The following is a 20,410-nucleotide window of genomic DNA, read 5'->3' on the forward strand; positions in this document are numbered from 1 at the left end:
AGACCAAAACCTGTGTGTGACGGATCAATCCTGCCTTTTAGGTCCAGTCAAAATCTCACCATGTTGGCTATCCAGAGATCTCTTCTAATATGGGACACTCTATACAAAACCAAATTGCCTCCTGCACTTGTAAGTTGCATGCCACTCAAGAGTCTCGAACGATATTAATGGTATCGTTGCGCTCCAAACTTGTGAATGACGACGAATATCTTTCGGGATGGTATCTTGCTCTATCCAATCAACATCGTAAGCTTCCCAAACAAACTGGATAGAATTCAAAAAGATAGAATTATTCGCCAAATAATACGAAGACATCAACATATAGGTATATGGATATGATTCTGTATTATTTAATGAGAACATACTTGCCCTTTCCGAACTTCATCTAACAATCCCCTAAAGTAAGCAACAATATAATATCTATATGGCCGATTAGCACGCTCCTAGTTATGCCATTTGGGATAATATATTTTCATTTGTAAACTTTCTGACCACACATTGAAATACAAAGTAAAAATAGTGTAAAGTTATTAGCAATTAATGTTACCGGTTAGTGTAAGAACTGAGCTTAATTAATCGTTTAATTAAGTAATTAATATTGCCCAAATTAGGTTCCACAATTTTAGAGTGAGAATTTGAGGATTTAAATATGATTTTTGGATTCAGTAGGTCTTTTTGAGTCAGAAAATGTATTTTTTGTAAAAAACCGTAAAAAACTGTGAACTGGTTGAACTGGTTCAAGCGTGCCCGGTACTGCGCGAGAAAAAGTGAAAACAGTAAAAAACCTTGGAAAAATATTTGAAATAGAAAACCGGGCGTTAATTTTAAAGGTTTGGCCCGACGTTGGGCCAAACAGGCTAAAAATGCTAACAGGTTGGACCGGGCCCAAGTTGGGCCCAAGCCCAATATATATAAGTACTTTAAATGAACCCACCAACCATTAAAACACACATCACCAGCTGAGAAGAGGAGAAGAGAGACTCCATTAACACTATTCATTCCCATCTTCTCAAGCTCATATCTTGAGCTACGAAACTCTGATCGCCACACCGTTTGCGGCCACGCGTTCCTCGTGGAGAGCTCTACAGGACCCACCTAAGAAACTGGTAAGGAAAGTTCGAATTCCTCTCAGTTCTTCTCTCCAAAATTTCGAATCCTAGGATTTTTGGTTAAGTGAGATTTTGTGATTTTGGGTGTTTAGGTTCACTCTAACTCTTGCTTAGCCTTAGATTTTGGCTACCAAAATTGTTGGACAAGGTAAGAGGCATTAACCTCTTGTGAAATTTTATTTATGATGTGCCCTAGGTTGATTTGTGATGAATTATGTATATATAGCTTGATTATTGTGAGTTTGGGAGCTATTGGAACTTGTTGGTACTTGTTGAAGTAGAATTGAAAGCTTAGAGTGTGGTTGAGAGCTTGCTTGTGCTCACTTTCAAGTTTTGGCATATAAGGAATCGGCTAAAGTATGGTTTTAGTTTTCTCTATGTAGTATATAATATTCATGGACACTTAGGCTAGTGACCTATAGGATAGGTTAGATTTATGTAGTTGTTGATGATGGTTGATTGATGATGTATGTTGAATGGGTATTGTTATGTTAAGAAATATTGATGTTGAGGTATGATATTTGATGACATGAATGGTTGTATATTGTGGATATTGATATCAAGCATGAATGAGATTGATGATGAGAACTAATAGTGATAAAATGATGATTGATGAATGTGTTAGCAGAGAATTGACTTTAGTGTCATATAATTGATGTTTGATGGTTGAAAATGGTGAATTATGACCCAAGAGGGTAGATTGTGTTGTAAATGGGAGTTTGGTATTATTTTGGTTGGATGTGGTTTGAGGATTTGGAAAATTTGGTGGTTTGTGACTTTTGGTAAAAGTCGATTTTTGGTGAACTTTGTCTGATCATAACTTATGCCTTAGTTTTCAAAATTGATTGGAATTTATTTGAAATTAAAGCTTATTGAAAATCCTCCAATTTGATATAAAGTTTGTAAGAATTGGGTTTTTGTAGAGAAATTTATGATCATTCAAAGATTGGTGTAAAAATCTGAAATTCTGCAAAGTTACAGAATTTTGTGATTTTTGGTATGTGCGTACGCATAGCCTTGTGCGCACGCATACCTCTGCGAAAAATTTTAACCTGTGTGTACGCACACGCAGAGGCAGGCAATCTATTTACAGCGCTAGCACAGCTTGTGCGCGCACATACCCAATGAAGATTTGCAACCTGTGCGTACGCACAGCCCTGTGCGCACGCACATGTTGGGAAGGTCATTCTGTTGAGGGCGCTAGCACAACTTGTATGAGCAAAAAGACATTGTGAACTTTGGTACCTGTGCGTATGCACATGTTGAGTTAAGAAATTAACTAGATTAATTAATGATGACAAACATTAATTTATTGGGCAAAATAAATAATTAAATATTAATTATTTATAATTATATGCTGCTGATTATTTATGATGATATGCTGTAGGCCAAAAAATAAATATAATGCAGCAGCAGCCCAAGTAAATGAGAGAAACATATAAACAAGGCTGGTGGGCTAAAATGCAAACGAAACCCAAAAGAAACAAAGAATACAAGGCAACGGGCTGAATGAAAAAGATCCAATCCAAGCCCGGTTACCTCTCTCATTCAAACTTTTCCATCTTGTTCTCACCCAAAAACAACGTTAACCTGTCCCCTCTTGGTCAGAGCTTCTTCCCTAAGCTATTCACCAAAGCAGCAAGAAAGAGAAGGTTAAGCAAATGATAGAAGTATAATCACCCATCAGCAATTTATATCAAGAAGAGTTCACAAGCTAAAGGTGATTTTTATTTCCTTCTACATGCATCTCATTTTTCTTCTCTTCTTCCCAACACTCTGCCATTCCAAAAATGGGTTACAAGGAAAAGTTGGTTTCTGCTATAATCTGCTGTGTATCTACGGTCTCAAACAAATCTTGGGGACCAAGTTGGTTTTTAAGGGCTGAGATCTGGTTTACCATTGGAAGACTTGTTGTGGTTGCTGTATTGAGGCTTTCGGTCAAAAAGATGGTCAGAACCAAAGTTCCTAATTTAAGTAAAAATGGGAGAAAATGAACGGCTGGGGTTGGTGAAGCTCAAGCCTCAAGGAGTTGACCTAGGGTGAGCAACCAAAGCACATGCAAGGAGATAAAAGAAGCTTTCTGCTCATTCAGAACCAAGGAGAGAAAACCAAAGCTTTGTGAGTTGTATTCTGTAAAGAAGTTCCTCTACTTGGATAATGCTTTCTTTCAAAGAAGCATTCGGCCAATACTGAAGAATTGTATCTGAGGTTTACAAATCTGGTTTTGCACATAGCAAAGAGGCTGTTGATGAAGTCAATCTCCTTCATGTTTTACAGATTGTGATGTACTTTTCTATGTTTATCTTTCTGTAATTTCTTGTGAGAAAAAGCATTGTGATAAAGCTCAAGTAAAAGCCATGAGTGGAAAAAGGCTGAGTGATACACTTGAGAGAAAAGCCTAGAGTTATTTTCTAATTTCTTTAGGTTGGTTAAGTGTCTTGTATCTTATACCATTTAGGTATCCCTTTCTTAGTTGGGTTAGCACTAAGAATGAATAGTTAGGTGTTAGCATAGCCAATGTCAAGTTAGGTTAGAACTTGAGTGTGAAATTGGTGTATGTAATACTTTTAACTATAGTGGAAATTCTTCTATTGTTGTGGAGGAGACTGGACGTAGGTTGCATAGCACAAGTCAACCGAACTAGGATATATGCTGGTGTTAGCTTTTCTCTTCTCTGTTGTGTTCTATTTTCTGATATTCATGAGACAAAAATAAATTGTCTCATAAATTTCCGCTGCTAAGTACAAATAGAATTAGAATTGAAAGTTTGATTTAAAAGTATCATAACAGCAACTTAAAAGGAAGGCATAGATTCAACCCCCTTCTCTAAGCCTACCACAACCTTCAATTGGTATCAGGAGCTAAGGTCTCAAGAATCAAGCTTAACCGCTTGGAGCAAAGATCCAATGGCGAACAACTTGGGCACAACCACAGTTGCCTACACCCTCACTGAAGGCCAGTCAAACAACCGGCCACCTTTCTTCAACGGGAAGAACTATGCCTACTGGAAAGAAAGGATAAGAATATTCATCCAGTCCATTGACTACAACATATGGAAGATCGTTGTGAGCGGTCCTAAGATCCCAACAAAAACAAGTGCTGATGGAGTAGTGACTCCAAAAGAAGAAGCTGAATGAAATGAAGATGATAAGAAGAAGATAGAGCTAAATGCTAAAGCAATCAACCTTCTTCACTGTGCTATCAGCTTTGAAGAGTACCAGAAGGTGTCTAGATGCAAGACAGCCAAAGAAATCTGGAAAAAACTCCAGGTTACACACGAAGGCACTAAACAAGTCAAAGAAACGAGGATTGATATGCTGCGAAAAGAGTACGAGATGTTTAACATGAAGGATGGAGAAAGCATTGATGAAGCATTTGAGAGATTCTCAATCATAATCAACAACCTTGATGCTATGGGTACAAACTATGCAGAACAAACCTTGGTGAGAAAACTCCTTAGAAGCCTCACAAAAAGAATGGGAAACTACTGCCACTGTCCTAACCGAGAGCAATAACCTAAGCCCCATAACCTATGATGAGCTGAGAGGAAAACTCCTTGCCTATGAAACCACATACACAAACAAAGACTCAAAGAAAAAGGGAATAACCCTCAAATCACAAATAGAACCAAAAGAGAGTGAGTCTAGTAATGGTATTTCAGATGATGAGCTTTTGTTTTTTCTAGAAGATTTAGAAGGATGATGAAGAACAAGGGAAAATACAAGGGTTCAAGTTCAAAGGAGCACAAGATCGACTTGAGCAAGGTGACGTGCCATCGCTGCAAGGAGGCTGGACACTACAAGCTAAATTGTCCAAAGCTAAAAAAGGAGGACAAAGGAAAGAAGAAAAGGAAGAGAGTGCTCATGGCAGCTTGGGAGGATCTTGAGAACGACTCAAATGAAGGAGAAGAATCTGAAGGTGAAGACAAAGACTATTTCATGGCAGAAACAACAATCTTGAAGAGGTAAATTACTATGATTTGACCATAGATGATTTACATGATATTATTGATGATCCCACTTTAAATACATCAAAGTTGCTAGATAAATACAATGAGTGCAGATCTGAAAGAGATGTGTTAAGAGTTGAAAATGATTTTTTGAAAGAAAAAGTGAAGAAAATTGAATGTGCTTTGGACATTATTGAAGAAAACAGATTTTTAAAATCTGAACTTGAAAAATTAAAAGGAAAGCACATTATCCTTCCCAAGAGCTAATTGCTGAAAATGAAAGATTAAATGATATGATTAAAAGGCTAAATGGTGACTTAGCAAAATTTGCTCAAAGTTCTAGTAACTTGGACAAATTACTTGCAAGACAAAGACAATTGTTTGAAAAATCTGGTTTAGGTTACATAACCAAGGAAAGTGCAGTTTTTAATGATTCCTCTATAAACTTTGTGGCTTCTTCATAAAATACAAAAACCACATCTAACAAATATGGTATTGGGTATGTTCCCACACTTGAGGAGAAATTTGATGAAGTTCACACAAGTGAAACTGAACCTTCACCAAGAACCGAACCTACTTCAAACAGACCAGGTTTGGGATACTTTTCAAAAAATGAAGTTGCTTTCAAGAAACCACAATTTTACAACAAAATCTCATATTCGAAAAATCCAAAGGTTTTCAAAAATTCTGGTGAAAATGCTTTTGCAAAGAGGAATAATTATAACAAAAATTAGTTTGTGAAAAGAAATGTACCTCTTCCAAAAACCAGAAAATTTCAATCATTTAATCATTTCCAGCATGGTAGCTCATCTAAATTTCAGCGATACACATCAGAAAATCATTGTGTAAATTGCAAGAAATCTGGTCACTCATATGCACAATGTTTCATTGAAAAGAAAGTTGTAGAAAACAAAATTTATAATGTTGTTTGTGATTTCAATGCACTTGGACAACCAAGATGGATTAACTTCAAAGGATCCAAATTAATTTGGATACTTAAGGCTACTTGAAACTCTTCATGCAGATTTGCCTAACATCCAAGAACAAAAAGGACATGTGGTATATAGATAGTGGATGTTCAAGGCACATGACTGGAAGGTCAGCTTACTTCATCAAACTAAATAAGTATGATGGAGGTTTTGTGACCTTTGGAGATGATGGTAAAGGTAAAATTATTGCTGTTGGAAAAGTAGGTAATGAGCAATCTACTTTCATTGATGATGTACTTTTGGTATGTGGCTTGAAGCACAATCTTTTGAGTATAAGTCAGCTGTGTGATTTAGGATATTTAGTGACTTTCAAAAGACTTGAATGCTGTGTTGTTAATGAAAAGACAAATGAAGTGATGTTTGTTGCCAAGCGTTTTAATAATATGTATGGACTTATTCTTGATGAACTAAAGGATTAAAATGTAGCTTTTCTTCACTCTAAAGAATCTAAAAAGTGGTTATGGCACAAGAGATTGGGCCATGCAAGTATGTTTCAAATAAACAAACTTGTAAAGAAAGAATTAGTAAGAGGTCTTCCTTTGATAAAGTTTGACAAAGACATCACTTGTGATGCTTGCCAAATGGGAAAACAAATAAAAAGTTCTTTTAAACCAAAGGAAGATATCTCTACTAAAAGACCACTTAAGTTGCTACACATTGATTTATTTGGTCCAACAAGAACTCAAAGCCTAGCTGGTAAACATTATGGTTTAGTAATTGTGGATGACTATACTAGGTTTGGTTGGGTTTTATTTCTTGCACACAAAAATGAAACTTTTTCGGCCTTTAAACCTTTTTGCAAGAAAATTCAAAATGAAAAGGATTTGAAAATCTCTTCTATAAGAAGTGATCATGGAACTGAATTTGAAAATAATTTATTTGAATCCCTTTGTGAGAAATTTGGGATATTTCACAACTTCTCTTGTTCAAGGACACCACAACAAAATGGTGTGGTAGAAAGAAGAAATAGAAGCATACAAGAGATGACAAGAGCTATGCTTTGTGAGAGCAATGTTCCAAAATTCCTTTGGACTGAAGCGGTTAACACGGCTTGCCACATTTTGAATAGAACAATCATGAGAAAATTTTTTAAGAAAACCCATTATGAACTTTGGAAAGGTTACCCACCAAACTTAGACTACTTGCACATCTTTGGATGCAGATGCTTTGTCTTAAATAACAAGGATAATTTGGATAAATTTGATCCAAAGGCGTATGAGTGTTTGTTTGTAGGATATTCCTCAACTAGTAAAGCATATAGAGTTTATCATCAAGATGCTAGGATTATTAAGGAGTCCATACATATTACATTTTGTGATAGTAACTTGGTGCAAAGTATTTTAGAAGATTGTGATGCAGGAAATCAAGCTCAAAAGGACGTTGAAATTGGACAAAATCAAGAAAATGGAAAGTCTGCTCAACCTGACCCAGAAACTGCAGTTGCTAAAAATTTGAGAGACAATTCCATTTTGTCTCATGAATCTGAGGGAGATCCTGAAGCCAACAGCACCCAAAATCCATTGGTACCTGAATCTGCTTCCAAGTCCACCAGACCTCGTGAATGGAGATTCTTGAAGAATTATCCTGAGGAATTTGTCATTGGGGACGTCTCTCAAAGGGTTAGAACTCGGTCCTCCACTAGAAAGGTAAATGAAGGATCAAACATTGCCCTTCTCTCACAAATGGAGCCTCAAAATGTCAAGGAAGCACTTAATGACCCTTCTTGGGTTAAAGCAATGGAGGATGAGCTTCTTGAGTTTGAGAAGAACCAAGTGTGGACTTTGGTTCCGAGGTCAAGTGGAAAGAAAGTGACCGGCACCAAGTGGATATTTCGGAACAAGTTAGGAGATGACAGCATTGCAAAAAACAAGACAAGGCTTGTGGCACAAGGATATGACCAAGAAGAAGGAACAGACTTTGATGAATCCTTTGCCCCTGTTGCCCGAATGGAAGCCATAAGACTTCTCTTAGCCTATGCTGCATTTTGTGGTTTTAAATATATCAAATGGATGTGAAATGTGCATTTTTGAATGGTGTGATAGATAAAGAAGTGTATGTGGAGCAGCCACCTGGGTTTGAAAATAAAGAGCATTCTAATCATATTTTCAAATTATCTAAAGCTCTCTATGGTTTAAGACAAGCTCCTAGAGCTTGGTATGAGAGACTTAGCTCTTTTCTTTTGAAAAATAGTTTTCAAAGAGGCACCACAGACACAACTCTATTTATCAAGAATTCTAATGATTCTTTTATTCTAGTCCAAATATATGTTGATGACATTATTTTTGGATCAGCCAATGAATCCCTTTGTTCTAAATTTGGAAAACTCATGACAAGTGAATTTGACATGAGTATAATGGGTGAACTTAATTTTTTCATTGGGCTGCAAATTAAACAAACTGAAAATGGTATTTTCATTCATCAAGAGAAGTATGCCAAGGAATTAGTTAAGAAATTTGGTATGGAAAATGCCAAACCCATGGGAACTCCCATGCACCCTAATTCTAAATTAGATAAGGGAGAAACCGAGAAAGATGTAGATGAGACTAGGTATAGAGGAATGATTGGTTCTCTTATGTACTTAACTTCCTCTAGACCCGACATTATGCAAAGTGTTGGATTGTGTTCAAGGTTCCAATCCAAACCTAAAGAGTCACATCTTTCAGCAGTTAAAATGATCATTAGATATGTTCATGGCAAATCCAATTTTGGTCTTTGGTATCCTAAGATTGATGATTTTTCTGCAGTTGGTTATTGTGATGCAGATTTTGCTGGTGATAGAGTTGATAGAAGGAGCACTTCAGGCCTATGTTATTTCCTTAGAAAGTCCTTAAATGTTTGGTCAAGTAAGAAGCAACCAACAGTGGCCTTATCCACTGCAGAGGCTGAGTATATATCTGCTTCTTCTTGTTGTTCTCAGCTTTTATGGTTAACAACACAGGTTGCCGATTACAAATTAAATGCTGAAAAATATTCCCTTGATGTGTGATAATATGAGTGCCATTAATATTTCTAAAAATTCAGTTTTGCACTCTAGGACTAAGCATATTGAAGTGAAATTTCACTCAATAAGAGAACATGTCCAAAAGGGGGATATTAGCATTCAATTTGTTAAATTAGAGGAGCAATTAGTAGATATTTTCACAAAACTGTTAACTGAGGATAGATTCTGCATGCTTAGGACTAGTCTAGGAATTTTGAGTTATGATTCTTTGTTTGATAATTGCTGATGTATTTGCTGGAGATTTTTGTCTCATAAATAGGTTTGAGACAATTCTGGGCAGAAGAAGAATGTTCCCCTTTAATCAGCGTGATCTGGGCATATTTCAAGTGAAAAATGATTTGGGCCAACCTCAAAAATCAGATTTAGAGTGGTCCAATGTGTTTCCTTAAAACCAACTATCTCTGGACCCAAATATGAATGTTACATTTTTGTTTGATAAATTTTTTGTTGGCTTGTGTGTTTCAATTTTTTTTGTCCAAAAAGGCTTTTGGGTTGATTTTTTAAAAGGTTTTCAAAATTTAAAATTAATTTCCTGTTTCATTTTAAAATCAAATAAAATCTTTCTTTTTATGAGGTCATGTCTTTTCAAGTCATATCAAAAGGTGATGCAGTTGCATGGTTTAAGAAAAATTTTTTGGTACGGTTGCCAACACATATTCTCTTTCTTTTATTGAAAATTTAGAATTTCTGGACTGGCTTCATCTCTTTTCCATCAAAAAGCTTGTTTACCCTCTTTTGGTCAAAGAGTTTTATGCTAACATGAAATATCATGAAGACACTGTTCACTCATATGTCAAGGTCCGAGACATAGTTTTAAATAATGAAACAATCAGTGATTCATTGAAGTATACTGATGTTGGGCCGTGTGCTTATGCGTCTGTTAAGTGGGATGAAGGAGTTGGTATTTCTTACCATGATACATTGGCTCACATTTGTGAACATGTTTCTTTAATTGATGGCATTACACCCACTCATAAAGCCCTAGGATATGAGCGTGCTCAGTTGCACCGAATAGTCAACCATATTATTCTTCCACAAAGTGGCTCATATAAAAGGGTTCCCTACACTGATACTCTTGTTTTATATGCCCTTCTCATCAAAACTGAAATTTCATTTGCATACTTGATGGTTAGATATATGTTTGACTCTGTTAGGAGTGAAAAAGACAAAGCACTTCCTTATGGCATGTTTCTAACTTGCATATTTGATTATTTTGGTGTTGACTTGACCAATGAAGAATATCAAAATAGACATTCATACCTAAAAGGGGGTGGTGCAGTAAAATAGAAAAAAGGACCTACTCAATTTGAAAGAATGGTCTTAGATGATGAAGATGATGACTTTGTCCCTGAGGAATCTCTGGTGCGCCAGGAACAAAGAAAGCTAGCCAGCAAACATGAAACTTTCCTCTGGAAATCAAGGAATAGAGTGGTTGTGTTTATAACATTTATTGACTACCTACAGAAGGATGAAGACCTGCCACTGACGCTGATGAAGAAGTTAACTCCGAGGGGTACAGTTCTGATGCCTAGGATTGTTTCATGAAGCTACTGATGTCTACTCTTTTTGTCTCATGAATTCTGCTTATTTTGCTACTTTTGAACTTTTTCTGTTGTTGTCTTGGATGACTGTAATTATCTAAATACTGTTGCACTTAATTTTAGTTTTCTTCATGTTTTTGAACTGTACACTAACTCTTTCTTGCAGGATTTAAGGTGATGTTTTTGTTGATCTTGATTATTATCCACCATTGATGACAAAAGGGAGAGTAATAGCGCTGAAATGCTGAATTTGACTGATGAATTTTAAATGATACTACTGCACCTACTGTTATTTTTGTGGATTTTGTTTGACTACTGCTGATAATTTTGAGCATATAGTTAATAATCGTTGTTGTACAAATGTGCTACTGCAGGGAATGTTGTTGACATGAATTTGCAACTGTTTGCTACTGCTGTGATTGTTTTATTGGAACTTGTTTTCATGACATATTGAACTCTGGGCTGAAATTGTGTTTTTAGTTGCTTAATCTCCATTAGTTAAAGAGAATTTTGTGTAGCCCTTTACTATGCTCTGTATAAGTATAATGTAGATAGGAAAGAAGAGAAGAGCATGAATCTAGGGGGAGCTACTCTTGAAAAGGAAACGGGAGCAACATAAAAGCAAATGACAAAAATCAAAGGGAAGTTTTCTACCTTTACTAAAATTCAATTCCTTTTGGTTATTGCTTAAATATGTTTGTCATCAAGGGGGAGATTGTTGAGTTAAGAAATTAACTAGATTAATTAATGATGACAAACATTAATTTATTCGGCAAAATAAATAATTAAATATTAATTATTTATAATTATATGCTGCTGATTATTTATGATGATATGCTGCAGGCCAAAAAATAAATATAATACAGCAGCAGCCCAAGTGAATGAGAGAAACATATAAACAAGGTTTGTGGGCTAAAATGCAAACGAAGCCCAAAAGAAACAAAGAATACAAGGCAACGGGCTGAATGAAAAAGATCCAATCCAAGCCCGGTTATCCCACTCATTCAAACTCTTCCATCTTACTCTCACCCAAAAGCAACGTTAACCTGTCCCCTCTTGGTCAGAACTCAGAAAAAGAAAGAGAAAGCTTCTTCCCTAAGCTATTCACCAAAGCAGCAAGAAAGAGAAGGTTAAGCAAATGATAGAAGTCTAATCACCCATCAGCAATCTATATCAAGAAGAGTTCACAAGCTAAAGGTGATTTTCATTTCCGTCTACATGCATCTCATTTTTCTTCTCTTCTTCCCAACACTCTGCCATTCCAAAAATGGGTTACAAGGAAAAGTTGGTTTCTGCTATAATATGCTGTGTATCTACGGTCTTAAACGAATCTTGGGGACCAAGTTGGTTTTCAAGGGCTGAGATCTGGTTTACCATTGGAAGACTTGTTGTGGTTGCTGTATTGAGGCTTTCGGTCAAAAAGATGGTCAGAACCAAAGTTTCTAATTTAAGTAAAAATGGGAGAAAGTGAACGGCTGGGGTTGGTGAAGCTCAAGGCTCAAGGAGTTGACCTAGGGTGAGCAACCAAAGCACATGCAAGGAGATAAAAGAAGCTTTTTGCTCATTCAGAACCAAGGAGAAAAAACCTGAGCTTTTTTAGTTGTGTTCTGTAAAGAAGTTCCTCTATTTGGATAATGCTTTTTGTCAAAGAAGCATTCGGCCAATACTAAAGAACTGTATCTGAGGTTTGCAAATCTGGTTTTGCACATAGCAAAGAGGTTGTTGATGAAGTCAATCTCCTTCATGTTTTACAGATTGTGATGTACTTTTCTATGTTTATCTTTCTGTAATTTCTTGTGAGAAAAGGCATTGTGAGAAAGCTCAAGTAAAAGTCATGAGTGGAAAAAGGCTGAGTGATACACTTGAGAGAAAAGTCTAGAGTTATTTTCTGATTTCTTTAGATTGGTTAAGTGTCTTGTATCTTATACCTGTTAGGTATCCCTTTCTTAGTTGGGTTAGCACTAAGAATGAATAGTTAGGTGTTAGCATAGCCAATGTCAAGTTAGGTTAGAACTTGAGTGTGAAATTGGTGTATGTAATACTTTTAACTATAGTGGAAATTCCTCCATTGTTGTGGAGGAGACTGGACGTAGGTTGCATAACACAAGGCAACCAAACCAGGATATATGATGGTGTTAACTTTTCTCTTCTCTGATGTGTTTTGTTTTCTGATATTCACGAGGCAAAAATAAATTGTCTCATAAATTTCTGTTACTAAGTACAAACAGAATTAAAATTGAAAGTTTGATTTAAAAGTATCATAACAGCAACTTAAAAGGAAGGGATAGATTCAACCCCCTTCTCTAAGCCTACCACAACCTTCAATACACCTCTATGCGTATGCACACTTTTAAAAACTTCTCCTGGTTGTGCGCACGCACACCTCGGTGCGTATGCACACGCCCTGTTTCTCAAATTTAAATTTTGTTTTCATCTATTTCACCTTCCCAACAAGATTGTAAGCATCTATGACACCATTTTAAGACTTTTGGGCTTAATTTTGAGTATGAGAACATGGGAAATAACCTAAGGGTTTTAGTTGATATTCTTTTGAAAAAATTAGAAAATGGACGATTTGGTTTCGGGTGTACTGAGGATGGTTTGATGGTATGTGAAGAATGATTGATGTATGAGATGAGAACTAATGAACTGTTGAGTTCGGAACTAAAATGTTGATTGATAGTGGTTGAGATGAGTCGAGGACTCGGAATGAGATGTTGGATCCATGATGTACTAAAAATGTTTTCTAAAAACCACTGATGTATCACTTTATAGTGAGATTGTTGACACGCTGTGTGCTCGGCAGGGACGGTGGTTAGATCTCGCTTGTTGAGGTAGCGGCGGTGGCGTAAGGGCGGTGGTTCGTCCCGCTTGTGTTGAGATGTGAGGTCTGTGGCAAGAGTATCCTGCTCGCATCCCTTCGGATCAATAGAACGTGTAGGCGCAAAACCCTGGACAGTGATCCGAGCACTATATCTCGGGGGTTCCCAATGATGATTCTGAAGGGCGACATCTCCATGGAGATGTGTCGGGTTGGCAGTTGAACCGACAATGTGATATCACAACCAAATAGGACAGGCATTCATCATGTGCATTTTCTATCTGCTTGTTTACTTTTCTGACTTGTAATTATATGCCTAATTGAATAACATGCCTATTTGCTTACTTGAACTACTTGTGTTATATGCTTCTACTTGTGTTTTACTTGCATTCCTATTAATTGTGCTTTCTACTAGGATTGAGGAGGATCGAAAGGCGGTGGCGATGGGATCGCATGGAGGGTAGGTTGGTGAAGGCTGTGGGATAGCGGAGATTGGTTAGAATAGAGAATTCCTTAAGATAGATTACCCTTAGATTGTATTATGGTTTAAGATTATGCTTTATTGTTTTAGTATGCTTTAAGGTTGAATCTTGTGATGGATGTGAAGTCTAGAATTTCCTTTGGCATCCCGAGGTCTTATATCCTACATCACTGGACATTGTTACCATACTGAGAACCTCCGGTTCTCATACCATATTTCTGTTGTATTTTTCAGATGCATGTAGCAACCCACCTCGGTGAGTTACTTTGGATGGTGACAGGAGCGGAGGATCATGATACTTTTTGGAGTCCTTTTGATTTGTTTTGTAGATATCTCTCACTTTTGTAATTTTTTTTGCTTTTGCCTAGAGGCTTGTATTTGAGAGAGAAATTTGTATAAGCTATTTTAAACTTCAAGTTCTGTTTTGTTTGTATATATGGCTAGCCGGCTTAAACTCCGCGAGCCGTGGCTAGATTCCTTATGTTATTATACTATTATCTTTTATTATCTTTTGTTATATTATCTCTATACCTTGTGCTTTAAGTTAGAAGCTTCGTTAGTACGTTTTTGCGCTTTTCAAATCCTGATTTTTGAGCTATATCCTTCATCAGGCTTCTAGATTATATTATTTATTCTATATATTATATGTATGAGCTTAGAACTATCGTAACCTTTGATTAATCTTTGCTTTACTATGCGAGGTAGAGCTTAGGCTAATTGGGGTGTTACAGTTAGCATGTGGGACATGTTGTGGAAAACCAAGAATCGGGGTTAGAAATGGCATACGAATCTAAGCCCAGATCTGTAATAATGTCAGTGGACCGTCATTCTCCTTATAGTCAAAGCGAGATGCCTTACACAATACTCTATACAAGTGTGTTAGGGATGCCGATTCCCGACAGATTTCGGTAATTGATGCGTGAGCATCTTGTCTATCTTTTCCTAATGAATTTGCATCTAATTTGTTGAGTTTAATTAAGAATTAATTATATTTTAGCCACTATGGATGCTATTTTGAGTTTTGTGCAATTTTATTTATTTTAGATAGCATTCGGAGAGATTTGATGAAGTTTCTGCAGAGAAAAAGAAGAAACCAAAGAGATGACCAGCGAAGACCGACGCGGACGCATGGCTCATGCGACCGTACGGAATGGAAAAATTGCAGTGACGCGATCGCGTGCCTGACGCAAACGCATGGATTGGAATCTGCACAAATGACGCGAGCGCGTGGACGACGCGGACGCGTCACATGCGTGATCTGTAAAAATACAAATGACGCTGGGGTGATTTCTGGGCTGTTTTGACCCACTTTCCAGCCCAGAAAACACAGAGTAGAAGCTGCAGAATGAACAAAGCAAGTGGTCCCCACCCATCAACTAAAGATCTGTAAATTAATTCGAATTTAAATTCAAATATTATCTTTTAGGAAAAGATATTATTTTTATTTTTAGATAATTAGATTTTAAATTAATTAGGATTAGTTATAAATAGGGGAGACTTCTCTTCTATTGAACACGTTACATTACATTAGGGGGATTCCATTAGGGAATTCTATACAAATTTACATTCTACATTCCATGAGCAACTAAACCTCCACTGTTAAGGTTAGGAGCTCTGTCTATTTGTATGGATTGATTTTATTACTTTTTCTATTTTAATTTATGTTTTGGATTTATATTTAAGAATTGTTTTCGTTCTTTATCTTATGAATTTGGGTGGAATGGAAATATGACCCTCTTTCTATTTGAGTTCTTGTAAAACTTGGAAAAGCTCTTTACTTGAACAACAGCTTGAAAATATATTCTCCTCAATTTTAATTATCTGGATTTAATAGGATACGTGACATATAATCCCCTTATTTTTGGGTAATTAGAATTTTTGTGGCATATAAACTGAAAATTGAATTTTACCCTCTAATTGAAATTAATTGACCAAGAAATTGACAGTTAATGAATTTTAGAGGAGACTAGGAAGGTCTAAGGAATTAGGGTCTAGTCACATATAGTTTGCCATAAATTAAATCCTATATAATTAAAATAGTTAGTAAGAAAAGTAAATCCGGAAAAATAGATAACTCTGAAGCCTTAACTGTTTTCTCCATATTTTATTCCCAATTTATTTATTTGTCTATCCTTTTTATATTCTAAATTCGAATTTAAACCTTTTGAATATCTCAAAACTAATTTCTACTTGCCTAACTAAGCCAATCAATCAATCATTGTTGCTTGATCCATCAATCCTCGTGGGATCGACCCTTACTCACGTAAGGTATTACTTGGTACGACCCGGTGCACTTGCCAGTTAGTAAGTGTGGGTTATAAATTCGCACCAGTAATCCAAGAAAAGTCGCGAAGCAATGGCATAAATTTTCAGTGAACTGCAGACCCAGACTTATCAGCAAATAAGAGTGACCTAAACATATATGTCACTTCATGTACTTCTCGATGGCAACTCGATCATTCAGATATAATCTGTTTTTCACATTTCTAATCCAGGTAATCTTGATGTAACTTCCTCTACAATCACTGGTCCTAGGTGCAACCCTAAACTGATGTAAGCATTCAACTTCCATGGCCTCATGACTAGTCACGGTTGTTCTTGTCATGGGAAGACCAGCTATCGAAATACTTCGGATTAGAGCCATATCTTTCAACATAACGGTGCTCTCACCAATAGAAAGATAAAAGGTATGAGTATTTGGGTGTCATCTTTCTACAAGAGTTGTTACCAAAGTTAATTGACCTTGGATCACTCCAATTTGAGATACATGATAAAATTCAATAGCTTGCAAAAGTGGCTCGACAATCGAATTGTATGCATTCGAGAAATTCAGGTAGACAAACCTCAAAATTCATGTACCCTACAAAATATGGACAAATAATAACTCAAATTGTGTCCCTTAATTAATCGTATATAAGTTAAAACACTTATAATAAACATGAACATTAACAAAACTAATTCAACCTTTATACTAAACTAACCTTTATACTAAACTAACTAGTATAACTAATAAAATTTTTCACCAAATTAATTTTAGCTTAGTTATCATTATAACTAATTTTATTACACATACATACATCAAAGTAAAATATTTAATTATATTCTAACATAAAACGTAAATAACAATTATTTCCATTAGCTTAATAATTAGTTCCATTATGGTAATAATTAGTTCTAATCTCTAACAAATAACATTATAATAAGGGATAAGTATTTTTTTGGTTCCTAACGTTGAGGATCAGAATCGAAATCATCCCCAACGTAATTTTTGATTTAGAATCATCCTTAACGTTTTTTTTCGTATTAAAATCATCTTTTTTATTTTTTCTGGACAAAAATACTCTTCATCTCTACCGGCACCTTTACCTCCACCACCACCACCACCACCACCAACATCAGCATCAGCACCAGCACCAGCACCAGCACCAGCACCAGCACTACCAAGCATAACAACATCAAGCACAAAGCAGAAAAAGATGCAGAAGCAGAAATTCAACAAATCAAAGAATCAGAAATTCAACAAATCAACATAAATTCAACAAATTCAATAACAAAATCAACACAAACAAAAGCAGAAAGCAGAAAAAATCAACACAAGCAGAAACAGATGCAGAAGAAGTAGATGCAGAAGAAACAGAAGAAGCAAATGCAGAAGAAGTAAATGTAGAAGCTGAAGCATGACCACCAGCAGCTCGTGAGCGACGGCGGCTGGGTAGATCGGCAGCTCGGGCTCCCCTTCTTGGCGACGCAATCCACGACGGCGACGATGCAGGTGTCGGATGGTGGCGGCGGCTATGGCAATGGCCTCCTCCCCTCCACCGGTGCTCCCTCTCTCTTTCTCAGATCTCCTCTCTCGCTGCTCGTGCTCGGTGGCGAAGGACCCAAAGGTGGCGGCGATGGCAAGAAGCGATGGTAGAGACCTGTGGTGAAGATGGAGACCCGCGGTGAAGACGATAGCCTCCTCTCCTCCCTCCTTCGCGTTTCCTTTCCCCCTCCCCCACCCCTCCCAACAAAAACGCGTTTTCTTCCCTCCCCCTCCTCCCAAAACGCGTTCTGTTTTTTATTTTTTTAAAAATTTTATATTTTTTATTAAAATAAGGGTAGTTTAGGAATGAAATTAAAAATTTTATTAAAAAAGACGATTTTAATACAAAAAAAAACGTTAAGGATAATTCTAAACAAAAAATTACGATAGAGACGGTTTTGATTCTGACCCTCAACGTTAGGGACCAAAACAATACTTATCTCTTATAATAACTACAAAAATATAACCATTTATTTTTATTAGCATCTTAACTTTATCATTAATCTTAATATTATAAAAAAAGTCAAAATGCAAATTCTATCTATTTTATTACATGCAAGTATAGCTAATAAATTAAACTAACAATTTTAATTTATATTTTCATATAATATAAAATAATTAATCAAATTATCCACAATCCTAAATTAAACACTATTAATTAATTTAGCAACATGGCGTATTAAATTGTTATGGCACTAACACTAAACAAAAATTAACAAATATTCTAATATAAAAAATAACCAATAAACTCAAATCTAATTGTTATGATACTCTAACAGATACAATTAATAAACCTATAAAATAAATTTAAATTCATTATGTAATGGTTAGCTCTACCATACCCACAGATTATTATTAATAATATAAACTAACTATACATATATATAACTAATTTTATATCTACACAAAACACATTTTAATACTACCTATTTAATCTATAAACAACATTAAATTTATAATATTATTATTTTAATATTTATACTGAAAAAATTAAAATAAATACTTACATAATTAGATTAACTTTTTTAATTTTTTTCTTTTTAGGCATTGTGTATTTGGTTTAGTGAGAATTCGGTTCCAGGAGAGTGAAGCTTATTGAGATGAGTTTTTTACAGAATGAAGGGAATGAGAGTGAGAGAGATTAGTGGCGAGGGAGAGAAGAAAGAGAGGAGCCTTACACCCCACAAGAAGAGGCTACATGCGCGACAGCTGTATTTCACCACAAAACTGATCCTTAGATTTGGAGGCACTCCCTCACCATCCATCTGCTCAGATTCAACCCTGGCCGTCCATTATTCATGGTCACAAAACTGAGGCTGGTTTTTGAGGACTCAATCTCATTCGTCCGATCTCCACAGTTTCAAGTGCAGCCGTTCCATCGTTCTCCACCATATGCAAATCTGAGGGTCTGTTTTGACTCAATACCGACCCTCCAACTTTGGTGAGATAAATCGGACCCTTCGATTTGTTATCAGCCACCTTCCACTCTCGCGGATAACACAAAGCTCCAATAACGGTGGAAAACACCACTCTTTTTGCCATATGAAAAATTAAAAGTGTAGAATCGAAATTCCAAAGTACACACCAAAGATAACCAACGATGGACAACACTAACCTGCCGTTAGAAGGACTTTATTTCCGTTAAGTTTAGTGTATACGTGGCCATTAAAATGGTACGTTGGTACTCCTTATCAATGTTTAGGGTATTTGATGTGAAAAATAACAATTTTGCCTATTTTAAAATCAATAAAATATTGTTATTAAAGGATAGAGTGTCATTTTTTTGAAGCAGAATCTCAAATAACTATTCCAATATACATTCAATTATCAACTTCCTAAGTCACTATTTTCATCTCTTATCCTAGTGTTCAAGTTTAACATCAATTTCACAATTTTATCATCTAATTCTATGGAAATAGCATTCTGTCTCCCAAAAAATGAATGTTGCAACAAATTAGCATCTAAAATCGCTTTATCTCTGTACTAATCTTGGACTTCATCAAGCTAGACGAAATATTTACATCTCAACTCAAGTTTCTGTTTTATTGAAGATGAACATAATAAGACATAAGTATAAAAGGAAGACTTCCAATAAACACAATTTGAAACCAAGTTGCAGATGCATGCCTTATACAAAGGACAACGAAAGAATCATCTCTTTGGATTCCCACTGTTTGCAACTTTAATAACATCAACTCAACGCCGTGGTAGCATTTGCCACCATTGAAAGGGTTTTTTTTTTCTTCTTTCTCTTCAACACAGCTTTGGTGGATGATCTGCCATAGTCACTTAGGCTATATTTGGTTGAAAGGAAAGAAATAAAGAGGAAAGAAATAGAAAGGAAAGAAAGGAAAGGAAAGAAATTGAGTGGATTTTTATTTTTTTTAGATGTGTTTGGTTGGAAGGAAAATAAGAAGGAAAGAAATGTTATAAAAAGACAATCTTATCCCTATATTATAATATATATTGAAAAAAGTGAAGAGGTAGTATTGGAAGTATAGAGAGAAACATTAGTTTTCTCTCCATTTTCTTTCCAATGTTGGAGAGAAAAGAAATTGGTGGGCTCCATCACTTTTTTTTCCATCCATTTTCTTTCCCCTCAATTTTCTTCTCCAACCAAACAATAAAAAATAATCATTTTCCTTCCTATTTTCTTTCTTCCCTTTTCTTTCCTTCCATTTTCCACTCAAACAAACATAGCATTAAGGTGTTTC

This window comes from Arachis hypogaea, chromosome 9, assembly GCF_003086295.3.
Source record: "Arachis hypogaea cultivar Tifrunner chromosome 9, arahy.Tifrunner.gnm2.J5K5, whole genome shotgun sequence".
Taxonomy (NCBI): domain Eukaryota; kingdom Viridiplantae; phylum Streptophyta; class Magnoliopsida; order Fabales; family Fabaceae; genus Arachis; species Arachis hypogaea.